This window comes from Ornithodoros turicata, chromosome 4 (genome assembly GCF_037126465.1).
Source record: "Ornithodoros turicata isolate Travis chromosome 4, ASM3712646v1, whole genome shotgun sequence".
In the NCBI taxonomy this organism is placed as follows: Eukaryota; Metazoa; Arthropoda; class Arachnida; order Ixodida; family Argasidae; genus Ornithodoros; species Ornithodoros turicata.
Genome location: NC_088204.1, coordinates 11,578,730 through 11,592,246, shown reverse-complemented (window position 1 = coordinate 11,592,246; position 13,517 = coordinate 11,578,730). Strand labels below are relative to the sequence as shown.

The 13,517-nt window shown below is 46.7% G+C and overlaps 1 non-coding gene across 1 annotated transcript; it reads right to left on the bottom strand.

Moving 5' to 3' along the window:
* Positions 1-5,329: 5,329 nt before the first annotated feature.
* Trnak-cuu (transfer RNA lysine (anticodon CUU)) lies at positions 5,330-5,402 on the bottom strand. The gene has a single exon. It is a non-coding gene; the product is annotated as a tRNA-Lys (tRNA).
* Between the last annotated feature and the right edge of the window lie 8,115 nt (positions 5,403-13,517).

Sequence of the window (13,517 nt, the reverse complement as noted above, 5' to 3'; positions counted from 1 at the left end):
GTCACCTGCGCTCATAGTTCTTTTGCAAGAACTCATCCAAAATATGTGTGGGGAACCACCTCACAGCTACTTTAAAACTGATAGCTGTTCCTTTTCTTTCTTTTTCTTTTTTCCTTTTTTAAAATTTCGTTTTGATTTCTCTGTCAGCAGCCGTGGCCAGAATATGTCATCCACGCATTTCACTTTTCCCCCTTCACTTTTGGACAGGATCTCTACGCAGGATTTCACAATGGCAGCCCACTATAAAGGGTTACTATCATACGTTTCCAAAGTTTAAAAAAGAGAATTAGGACATTTCGAAACTAAACCGTCGTTATTACGTCACAGTCTGGAAATGGCATACCGTCACGCTATGTACCGCGCCTATTTTTCATGGTTGTGTTTCGGCAGATGTCCGGAAAAGTTGGACTGCCGGCAGTGTGAGCGGCTTCCGTTTTCCGGGGCGGAGTTCTTCGGATTCCTTTTGTTCGTGCTTCGGTTCGTCGCTCGGTTTCTGGGTGGACGACCTGCAGTGTCGTCCTTTTTTGTCGCGCGGGCGGCGAAACACTGTCGTCTGCTTCCAGCTTTTGTAGCAGACGACAAAACGGAAGATGGCGTGCGTGACGGTCAGAAGGACTTGTTGGCATGTCTTCTCCGTTGTTTCATTCTCTTTCATTTTTTTTGTGTTTGCATTGCCAAGTCCTACACTATTGTCCTCTCATTGAAGATGATACGGGGACAGCAAGTTTTGATGCCCGCCTATTTTAATTTGAAGTTTTTGTCTGCCGACATTAACTTTTAGTGTGTCTAGTAATAGTATATTTCACTGTTCGAGAACGTGTATGATATTTCGAGTTCCCGGAACCCACTCAGCTTCGCATCTTATCACTTTGTAAGATAGCGCAGAAATTGTAAGTATAATTAATTCGTATTTGGGTCTCGGAGACTGTGGGGAAATGTTTCGAGGACACCACCTCAAAGTGTCAATAATCCATGCGTTTCGATATAGATCCTGTAATACAATCCGTGCAGAGGCAGGTACATGTTAGCCGTACAACGTGAACTTAAACGCATTGACAGCGTTAGGGTACTATGCTTTTGTATCGTACTTATACTCTTAGTGCAATGCCTTACAGTGCACGCGTTTTCTTGAACGTGGTACTCATCTCGTAGTTGCTTCGACATCAAAATCGGCTGGGAAGTGTACTTCTATATTTAAAGCATGTGATTACAGTTGCCACAACGGGTACGCACTTGCACCATATCTCGGCGAGGAGGAATCCTAATATCGTAAACCACGTAAGGCTCACAGCATGGTTCAAGGGTAGATAGCACTTCGTTCCTGTGAGCCTGTGCTTTTTCCGGTCAGAGATAAGCCAGTGTAACGGGAAATCGGTCATATACTCTGCGATATGGCCTGAGGGTGACGATATAGCACTTTTGTGTCCCTATCCGTGTATTCACACGAGCGACATTCCCCTAGAAGCGGAAGATGCGAAAAGCGTCATAGCTTTCTGCTTTCACATGAGCGCGACCGCTCACAGTCGTGTCCTCATGTACACTGCTAACCGTGTGGAATATCCTGCTAGACAGCAACAAGATATTCTGTAGCAGACGACAGGAAAACAAGCTGACGGTGTCGCCTGCTAAGTGTCGTCTGCTAAATGCGCAGTGTGCGCACCACTCCCGATTTTCCGCACCGTGTGAACACGGGACGGAACATCGGCTCTGTGAGCAGTGTTTTCGTTTTTTCTTCCACTAGAATATTTCGTAAGGATGTCGCTCGTGTGAATACACGGTATGATCCCGTGCTGTTCTGCCGAATTACCAACCTTTTCCACGATAATGAATGCAGGGAAGAGACGACGGATGTACAGGTTTTCAAAATGTGGTACCCAGTATACGAGGTGTGTGGGTATCCCAATGTTGCGGGTTCAGTCCTAGCTCTGGCGTCACCGTCTTCCACGAACTTATGGCCATAGTTGTCTCGCGGCGTATCTTATGCACACGGCCAGCGGAGATAGCGAGGTAAAGTGCTCTGACGTAATAAATAGGTGCAGCAGTAATAAGTACGTAGGATTCCGCGTTTTCGGCATTTATTCCTGGGCGGATTCGGCGGGTGCTTTTCCGCATTTATGTGTTTCGTTAAATTGGGATATTTTCGGTGTTTTAAAATGTTCGCGCCAGGAATAGATGCCGAAAAATCGGCAGCTATACTCACTAGGGAGAAGGAGGAATACGGGCCGAGAGCAGCTCAGTGGGAGGGCACTGAGAACGCAAAGAATTTTGTTTCCTGCGTTGGAGTGTTCCACGTGTACTTGAACCCCGTTGACCAGCTGATCAAAGTGTTACAAAGGGGGTTCTTTTTTTTCTTTTTTTTTTTTCCGAACTATCATGCCCCGGAGGAAGAAAAGTGCAATACCGGGCAACGTCAATTTCGGCGTGTAGCACCATATGCAAGAGCATAGTCCGGAGCTCTTCGGAACATGCCGAATTTAAAAAAATAAAATATGCGGTGGGTGTTACAAGATAGAATAACGGTTTAAAAAGATGTACCAAATAAAGCAAAAGAAAAAAAAAACTGTTTTGGCAGGTGTCGCATCTCCCATAGACTGCCGTGTATTGGAAATCTGACAAACTTTAATTCACCGAAATTCAGTGGTTCGCTTCAATGCCTTCAAATATGCGTCGCTCCCTACATAAACTCGAGAGGAACACGCCCGTGCCTGTGTCGTGTAGCACTTTAGCGTGGTTTATGAGATCCCTAGGAACAAAAGTTCCGTATAGACTTTCTTAAGAAGTACACACCGCTTTGGTACGTATACAGCTCTTTTTGGTATATAGAGAAATTTTTTGCGCTTTAGTGCCAATTTAAAGCAGCGAGCAGATTAAAAAGGAACGTAAAGTTCGTGTGACGTATCGTTGGTGGGTACACATGGATGGGGAACACTTTCACGTTGAAACGAAACTGGCAGTGCCTGAAAGGAAAGCGGACCAGGTGGACAGCTATGCGCTAACGAATGCACAATACACTTGCACCGATGGCGGGAACGATTGAGCGGACGAGAACTGACAGTACGACGCGAATATCACTCCATTTCCGTCCAATTGTACTTTTTTTTATTATTAAATGTTGCGTGTCAGAGGGACTCTTTTGTGCCACGTCATGCGCAGTGCGGCCTCATCCAGCTACAAGTGGAATCGATTTTCGCGCCGCCTAATTCACTATGTCCATGTACATGAACATACATTCTGTCCATCGTGCGCTATGTAATATAACGTACGGTAGACAGAATAACAGAGAGTTTTAGCAGACCGTTGATCACGTGGCTAGCGTCTCACCGTATCAACCGGAACCAACTAGTGGATAAGATTCTGAGTCACGCACGAGTGCGATTGGTTCCGATAGAGCCGATAACTTTATCAACGGTATGCTAAAACTCACTAATAATACTTTATTTTGAACGGTGCCCATCAACAACCGTGAGGTCTACCGGATGGTGCACAAACAAGGTCAATGGCAACATGGCCAGAGCCAATTCGGGAGGGTGATAATATTTGAGTGCGACAATAAACTCTGCGAAGCACATTTGATGTTACACTCTAAAAACTGAACTTCACCGCATAGCACGCTCTGCGCCAACCATTGCCACGAATGCTAGGGTTATCGCTTGTGATTCGAAGAGAGAGGGAGGCGTACGCCTTTTTGTGTCAATTATCATATATCCAAATTGACACAAAGAGGCGTACCCCGCTCTCTCTCTTCGAATCAGAAGAGACAACCCTAACATTCGTGGCAATGGTTGGCGCAGAGCGTGCAATGCAGTGAAGTTCAGTTTTTAGAGTGTAGAACATGTGGTCCTTGGAGAAGTATAGTAGAAGAAAAGTATATTATGTCGCTCACCGAACGAACAGTTTCGTACAACGCGCTATATGACACCCAGCAGCGGATGGGCCGTCGTTCTGGGTGACCTGGCTTAGTGCATGCGGTTAAATGACCATTCAGGGATCTTGCATTCTTCGATTTCAGTGTCGTGGAATGATGAGGTTAACCCAGGTGCCGATGACAGTTACTCGGTACTCGAGACACCCTAAAGAATCCACCTCTCAACTGTCTCCAATTAACTGCGTGTTCAAAATTACGCGTATATTGCATTGTTAATACATGTATAAGTGACACGAGCACTCCTTCCCCCTGCACTATGATATCAATAAATAGATACACCGTGTGTTGTGGGAACTTTAAGGACTGGATGGGTGGTGGGTTCGCGGCCGTCTGTACCGACTAAAGTTCCCCCGTTTCAGGGGAGATATTCCAGACAGATGTCGACAGAGTTCCCCTTGAAGTTCGCTCAGGACGCGTAATAACTCGATCTATCTAGCTATATCTATCCCCACCTCCTTCCTGCTGTTGTACCACCTTCGCCTGTCAGCGTCTGCGCATGGTATGTTGAATTGAAAAATAAATAAATAAATGGCTTCGATGCAAAATTGTCGTTAGTCTTATTTTCTTTCTTGTGTTCGCTTCTTTTGAAAAGTATAGTAATCTCTTCCCTTCGTTGGTCACTATTCCCCGACCTCCCTGTTTTTCTTGTTTCTTTTTTTTTTTTTTTTCCTAGCAGAAATAAAAAATGGCAATGTCCCCACTTATGTGTGAAGTTTAAGGACTAATTTATAACGCGATTAGATCAATTATTTTGACCGGAATTACAGCTGTGACACATGTGAGGGCTCCCCTGCGTGTAAGCGTCATTCCTCGGGCACTTTTTCTTTCTTTTTCCTCGCTACCATACAAAAGTACAATTGTAACGAAACAGGTTGCCAGTATTGCAATTAAACGATTGGAGTGACTTAGTTATTTGCATGTGGCTTGTTTCAGGAAACAGTTTCTTTCCCACATAATCAACGAGTAAAAAAAAAGCTAAAAGTACGCATTGGATTGACGAAAACTTACTTGCAAATGAAACTGCAGCTTCACTGTATGTGGTCAACTATGCACGCAAATCAGCTGTAGATCCCGCACTCACACAAGCCAACGCATCCTTGCGGCTTGGTTGTCCCTATGTAGCTCATCATTTTTTTTGCGCGTTTGTGTGGTTATTTGAAGCGTAGCAAAAGGAGAGAGTGTGTTTAACCCACATATTCTTTGTGGCATTCAAAGCGGCGCAACTACCACCATTGTGGCCGGTTGAGTGCCGCATCGCGGTTGTTTTGGCGACCGTACGTCACGGACGCTGCCGTTCCCTCAGGCAGAGAGAGGGAAGGAAGGCTGTGGTGGAATTTCTGGAGGCTATGGTTGAATGAAAGTGATAATTAAAAAACGAAGGCGAAAAAAAAAAAAAAAAAGAAGCGCCCAACGTGGGGCTCGAACCCACGACCCCGAGATTAAGAGTCTCGTGCTCTACCGACTGAGCTAGCCGGGCACGTCACCATGTTCAAAAATGTCTAATTTGAGCCATGTCCAGGTAGAAGGGCGAGAGTGTCCCCGGCTTGAGCATGGGCTTGGGACTACTCAAGGACAACCCGGCAACGTTTAGCATTGAACAGGAGAGGGGTTTTCGCATTTCCAGAGCTGCGAGCTGGGAGTGTTGGGGTGGTATGGTACATCCCCTGCATTTCGTCCCTCAGCTGCAGGCTTTTCGTTGGTTATGGTATCAGGGGCGGATCTAGAGGGGGGTCAAGACGCCCTGACCGCCTCCTCAGTTTCTGTCTTCACACAGTGTTTACCTAGACGGTGTATTTACCATGCTCACCAAGGCTGGACCCTCCTCCCAGAAAAATCCTGGATCTGCCCCTGGGTGTGTTCACTGTTTTGGGGGTGTCGCCAAAAGTTGGGGGGGGGGGGGGATCTGGATAAATCACTGCGTATAAATAATATTTGGTGCTCATGTGTTTTTGCATTGAGGTGCACCCTACACTTTCCTCTCCTTTTTTTTTTCTTTTTTTCTTATGTGATTCTTCCCTTATTTGTGTGTGATAACGAGGAACCAATTTCCGTTCATTGTAGCCAGGGCGGATTTAGGGGGAGGGGGGGGGAGTCCGGATGTCCTGACCCCCCCCCCCTCAATTCCAGGCTTGAACATAGGGTTCAATGGACCAATCCCAGCATGCACCTGGCACTTGTCCATAGCGGACCCCACCCCCTCGGAAAAATCCTAGATCCGCCCCTGATTGTAGCATGCGAGTCATTTGAAACCTTTTGTGCATAATCCACTGTCTACAATGGGCTGGACTGTTGAGCTGTGCACAATACCGCTTTGCCCCCCCCCCCTTTTTTTTTTTTTAATAAAAAAAACGATGATGCCGGAGATGGTCGTGTGCCGGACTTGATAAACGGTTCGTGGAAAGTGCATTGTTTCCTTAGGACTAGGCATTGCAAAGTCTGACCTTGTCGGACCATTGTTATCCCAACTGATAAAGCTGGTTCGCGTGCCGTATACAGTTGCCGGAAAAAAAGAAGAAGAAAGCCGCCTGTAAGGACAAACGGCAGATAATACTAAATGTTATCGCAATGATATTGGTCGGAGACCTTTTCTTGCACTCAAATGACTTTCGTTTTCAATCTTTTTTCGTTCGCGCCTCTGGCGATGAAACCCCCATTCATCATCTTAAAATAAAGTTGTTGTTGTTTTCTTCTTTTATCGCGTCACTTAGTATTCATTTGCAAATTTTCGTTATAGGAAAGCCTGAAATTTAAGCCTACTCGACCAGGCAGGCGTTATATTACGCTCTCACTGTGATTGCCAGTGATGGCCAGTAGTTAAATACATGTAGTTAAACTACCTGATTGTAGTTAAAAAGTAGTTATCAACTACTTTCAGAAATGTAGTGGCAACTACTAGTTAAACTACTATTTCGAGTAGTTAACTATAGTTAGGTTTCTGCGGGCGCGAACTGATTTGCCGCAAGCTTTACGGCACGATTGTGCTTCCGACTTTTACCTTGAGCTACTTGTTTGATCTTCACTTTTAATGCTTGTCTAGTGAAGCCTCATTTGCTGTGAAATAATTCTGCAACTTAGTTTATCGAGTAGGCACAAAAAGAATCTCCCGCAAGCTTTGTATTTGACGATCGCAGCAATAGCATGAGCCAAAGTTCGCCGCGTCCTGCGCGTGCGGTGAGGAGGTGAGCATTGGTCATGTTACATCCTTGCGGAGACGCGACATAATATACAAGAGACAGGCAGTGGATTTTAAGACAGTATGTGAATTAAGCGACGTATAGGCACAAGAGTGTATTTTAAATATCATTATCACTGCCTGTGATTCATATTTAGGTGTCCAAGAACACTACAAGGGATCGGTGTTGATGGACAACGTTAAGTAGTTATAGATGTAGTTAAAATACATTGCACAGTAGATTTAACTACTCCCCTGAAAAGTAGTTGAACTACCAGCTAAGCTACTCAATCGCGAAGTAGTTAGTAGTTATAGTTAAACTACTGTAGAAGTAGTTAGTGGCCATCGCTGGTGATTGCACCGTGGGTATAATTTTGGTCAACTGAGGGTTACCACAATTTTAACCGTACCGTGTTACGCACGAAAACAGTTGCAAAAATGGGCCGTGCGTGTAATCTATGAGTGCGTTCTATACACGGATACATTTCCGCATAGCACCGCCAGTGATCGACCTTGTATGACACGCAGGGTGATGACGGGTCAAAATCCCGTTGAGATCAACGGGTGCCTGTTGTTATACATGATGCGTGTTACACACAGAAATCTCAGCGCACGACACCCCGGCCGCGTTTTATTGGCAGCAATAAAATGTCATCCTGCTTCGTTAATGAAGCAGAATATCACCTCCCACCATTAACAATATTTTCACTGTACAGTGTCTCATTTACCCTCCCCTGTCGCCCCCCTTCACGCTGTCCTCTCTCCATCTGTCCACGTCAGCGCGCCGCCCATAGCCACAGTTGCCTCGCGGCGCTGACGCGGAATAAAAGTAAAAATAAATTGCGCAATTTACTATATACAAGAACGCCATGAAGGGGCAGCCATGAGCGATGCGGCTTGACCTCGGAGGCCTACTGGTGTGACGTAGCATGGAGCTTGCGCGCAACCGCTAGGTCTCATTTCCCGCTGAAAATAGACCTCTCCCTGTTTGTAAACAAATGACGTCATAGTGTTTGACAGCGCCACCAATTTGGTAGAGTTGAACTACGCTGGAAGCTTGGGGGCGAACAAGGTCGCGCCCGAAAGCCACGGTCTTGAGGGGATTACGATGGTCCCTGACAGGTACGCGACCTTCGGTCGTACTTTTCGTTCAATAGTAGGCAGCGAACAAGTGCCTATTCGTGGAGCCCAGCCCTCCCCTTCCGATTTGTTTCGGTTTCAGTCTGTCTACCAACGTCATGATGACGTTTCTCGGGTACAGGTCTGCGGGGTACTTTATACGTCACCGCGTGACGTCAACACCACTCATTCTCTTACGGGTTATCTGAAGGAGTTGAGGGGTCTCTTCAGGGCGTGCAGATCAAATACCTCTCTCGTGCTCTAGAGGTCAGGTGCGATAATCGTTCTTGCTCAAGAGTGCACGTTACTTGTTGCACCATACGCCGCAAGCAAAAACGAAAAATTCCAACACCACCTCCATCTCCATAGCTACGGCCGCCGAAGCGCCATCGTGATTGGCGCAGTCTTTATGACCATGTCATGTCGTTTAAGCGTTCGGGCTTTTATTCTACGTGCGGTGTTGGTGGGACTCGTAATTCGGCCCACCAGGCGGAGAAGTTCGTGTAATCGGCCTGGGTCTCGGATTTGAGTTCGGGTCTTTTTCTTTTCATTAACCCAGTGGGCATGTGCCATTTCGTTGACTTCGAAGGAAGCTAATCTCCCCAGCTGCAGTACAAATGTTTGCGGTCCAGTGGTGATCATCGTTGCGTGGTGGCAATGTCTGCGGTTTTTGACGTAACCGTTATATGGGACGTTCACGGTCTTATCGGACGTGCATTAACGGTCCGCTATGTTTCGCAGGGGCTAAAGAGAAAAGAATGATAAAGAGATATACCGTTTGCTCTTCACTGTGCTATTTTGGCGTGGCACATTATAGCAATGACTATGACGTAACGCACGTGAATTACGTCACAAATGGAATTGAGGACAGAACCACATACCGTCCAGTGCTGAGCGTATAGGCTCCGAGGGAAACCGAAAGTGACATAATGGTTTCCGATCACAAGATAACGATCCGCAGAGAGAACACTAGATGGCAATATTTTATAATAGGTAGTATGCTTTCAAGCGTCCAGTGAAAATGAAACCTGCTTCTCATTGGGATGTTTCGTTGCCACTTTCACGAAGGAAGTAAGAGCGTAGCGCATCTACAAAGCACACTGCAGATGATGGATACCCATGTGCGCAGCGCTTTCCATTTTGCACGCAACACAGGTCACCACTGTATCGGCTCATTCTTTTCGCCTGCACCTCTTGCAGGAACGCAACCTTCTCGCGTTCTTTTTGTCATACACCTCGCGTGTACTTAAAGGGAGACTTCGCAATGATTCAAAAAAAAAAAAAAAAAAAAATGGTGAGCATCATACCGAACACGAACCATCCCCTCGATACCGAATACAACATTCGCATTCATTTTGCGCGAGTAATTAATTCGTAAATGATGACAATAGCAAACCGAAACCGAAATGCGAAGAGCGGAAAACAGAGCTCCGTCCATACTACGACCACGGTCTCTCAATACTCTTCTGTATATATAATACTCTTCTATATACTAAGAGTATTGAGAGACCGTGCTACGACGGTTCGTCCGGAGGCGGATTCCGTGACGTCACCCAGCATTGTCGTCTGCTTCCAAGCAACACCACCTAGATAGGTATCTAGGTATAGGTACCTTCGGTATCTAGGTGGCATTGGCATTGATACTGCTAACTGTGACAAAGCCACAAGATATTCCGTAGCAGACGACAGGTAAAGACGTAGACTGTGCCATCTGCTAAGTGTCGTCTGCTAAGTGCGCAGTACGTCACTCCCGATACTCCGGTACCGTGTGAATGCTTAACATAACACGGGGCGGAACTTGGGCTCCGTAAGCAGTTTTATGCTTTTTCTTCCACTAGAAGCTTCCGTGAGGATGTCCTCGTGTGAATGCACGGATAGGAGCGACAGCCTTAGCAGCAAACCGGAGCGGACACACATACCAACTGAGAGATGGACAGAATATACGCCGGTGCTGTGTTCCGCAAACTTTCGTCCCAAGCTCTACGAACATCTCCGACCCTCTTTGTACTTAAAATGTGGAATGTCTACCAAGCCCCGTTGACACGGTTAAAAAAATAAAAACATACACATCGCTTGTGTGGTGCTTCCAAAGACAATCTCGCCGCAAGGGCGTACGCTCATCTCGAGAGACTCGAGTTTCTGTCATCGAGTGTATAGCACTTGCTTGTGGTACGGAGAGAAGTGTCGATTTGCTTTTGCAGTTATTGAGGCTGCTTTCCTTCTTGTGAATCGCTCGGGCGGGTCTCTCGTTTTCCTTTCTTTTTTTTTTTTTTTTTTTTTGAAAATGCACAGTTCCGTCTTCACAAGGTCCGTTTTATTTTGAGTGGCTCTCCACGTCGTCCTTTGCATGGCTAGCGGAGCGGGGATCTGGCACGAGCAAAATGTTATCGTACGTTGCTTACGCATGTGTGTAGCCTACATAGAGACCGTCGAAAGTTCGAGTTCAAGGCTGGCCGTATGAGCTGGTTAGTTAAACCAAATTTCGATAATAATGTTACGATAACTGCTGGTTGTACTGCGTCGATCAACACAACGAAGGCGATACTATAGTAACCTTTAGAATACAGTGAACCCTCGTTAATATGACCCCCGATAATCTGACATACGCGCGTTACGACCATACTCCTGGGGAACAATGCAGTGAAACTTCTGCAAATCTCTCCCTTTAATATGACAATTCCGCATTATGACCAAAATTTTCGGGAACGACCATGGTCATAATAACGAGGGTTCACAGTATAGGGTGCCCAAATAAGGCGTCACCACCGCGTACGCCCAAAACCCAAAGAACGTCTTGCGCAATGTGCAGTAGCAAATTGTTCTTTTTTTGTTGTCTCAACAAAACAACTTTTTTTGTTGTCGGGGCCTCAAAGCGCTTGGCTACCGGAGGCAAGCGTTTGGGTCAGACCGGCGCCCATGGGAACTGCCTGGTCGTATGGCAGTTGGGTTCGACATCACTCCCCCTTCACATGTGCACATTCGTTAGTTCTATGTTACATGTTATGTACAGAGCGTTAGTTCTATGTAGTCCTTCTTGCGACCTCTGTTTTTCTTGTGCCGTACAAGTAGCAGAACGGATTCACATTACGGTATCGAATGTTGCGCTTTCTACCAGTAAAAGTTTATGTTTGTTCTTGATCGTCTTCTTCATCTTGAATGACACGCAGTCGTGGGCAATGCTGACGCGGATGCTATGGCACGATGCCGGCCTGTTTACCGTTGCTTGCTTAACAGCTAGTGTACTAGCATGTCCTCTTCGAACCAAACAGTTCAGTATTGCTGACGACAGAACCCGAGGTCTTTGTCAAGGTACCAAACACACGCACATGTATGCTTACTTGGTGTTGTGACCAAACAACCTAAACTTTGTACTTACTTGAACAAAGTGTGCCTCTTGGACCGTCAAAAAGCGTTGGCATTCATGCTTGGGCCCGGTTAGCTTTACTCGACGTCGTCGGCCGAATCCCTTGTATGTTGTAGCGTGAGGGAGGGAGGGACCCAACCGAATAACTAGTGTAACGGGATGTGACGTAACAATGGCGAGGGCGTGGCCGTGCTGCAGGGCCGGTTCGTCTCGGGTCATATGCCCCACAAGGGTTGATACACCCCTATTCGCTATATCTGCGCGCTATTTTGACGCTGATTATCGTGGTGTTTTTTGAATATTAATTATATTACATACTCCTTGCATTGCCACGTGCAAGTAATGCTCGATTGAGGTAACTGAACGTTGTGCAAAGAAATAAGACTCCAGTGCCTGTCAAGGAAGAACAATATGCGGATGGCGTGTGTATGGCGCACTCGAAAAACAGAACTTCACCGCGTAGCAGCTAGGGCATTCTAAATGACGAAACGGAAGGAATGTCTTGCGATCTAGGCTTCGAAATTAGAGTGCGATGCCTTCAGGCTTCGGATGAGTAACTCCAGTAAGGAGCATCGTATAAATTACGCCAGCGAAATACGTTCGTCTAATCGTTTCGTGCTGGCAGGGAAATGGCGACGAGCGCTAACACAGAATATAAGGAAAGTCGCATGACGTAAACATGACGTCACCCAAGATAAGATGGCGATTTTGTCACGAGAGCGACCGCTTGAGGGTGGGCTACACAAGTGCTGGGCATCCCTGTTGCCGTCTCACTCGCCCTGATGTCTGGCCTGTGCCGTCTCAGGTTTTTACAGCCACAGCTGTATATGGGAAGTTCAGCTAAGCATCGGGTAGCGTGCGTGCGCCCTGGCCCTGGCGAATGCGCGTCCTGGGCCGACTTCTATGGGAACTGTGCTGACATATGTCTCACAGTGTCTGAGGATGACCCAGGAAAAACCCCAGAGAGCACAGCCGGCACCGGGATTCGAACCCGCGTACCTCCCATTCTCGACGTGACATGGCCAACGCCCTAACCACTCAGACACACGAACTGGTACGAGGGTGGTTTCATAAGTTTCTGGCCCGACCAACTTTTAATAGTCATAGAGACGAAACAAGTGTATCACTTTTCGACATAGTCACCCTTAACTTCGACGCACTTTTGACACCTTTCAACCAGCATTCTTATACCCTTGAAAAAATAGTCCGAAGTTTTGTCCGCAAAATGCTGAAACTGCCTCTTGCACCTCACTATCGTTTTGAAATCTCCGTCCTCTGAGATCCCTCTTCACGTTTAAGAACAGGAAGCAGTCACTCGGTGCCAAGTCTGGACTGTAGGATGGGTGGTGGATTTCTTCGAATCCGCACTCCTTCAGTGCAGCCTTGGCAACAGAAGCCGTGTGGACAGGGGCATTGTCCTGGAGCAACCGGACACCTCGACTCAACCTGCCGCGCCTCTTTTCCTTGATGGCGTCTCGTAGTCGGTGCAGGAGTGAAGCATAATAAGTCGTATTCACTGTGGTGTTCCTCTCTTTGAAGTCGATGAGGAGGATCCCGTGACAATCCCAAAATATTGTTGCCATGATCTTCTTTGTGGGTTGTGTGACCTTGGCTTTTCTTAAGGGTGCTTCTCCTGGTTTGCGCCATTCCATCGACTCCTTTTTCGAAAGGGGATCATAGTAGAGCACCATAGTCTCATCCCCTGTGACAATTGACTCCAATATTTCTTCTTCGTTCTCTTGACAGAGCTCCAAAAACTCTTTGGCACAGACGACGCGCTGTTGCTTTTGAACTGACGAGAGAAGTCGTGGCACCCATCTCGCACTGACCTTTTTCATGTGAAGGCCCTCGCCGATGATGCGAAGAACGGTTGTTTTGGAAAGCCCCAGCCTTTCTGAGATTTCCTTCACCTTCAGACGCCTGTCGCTCAGCACTTC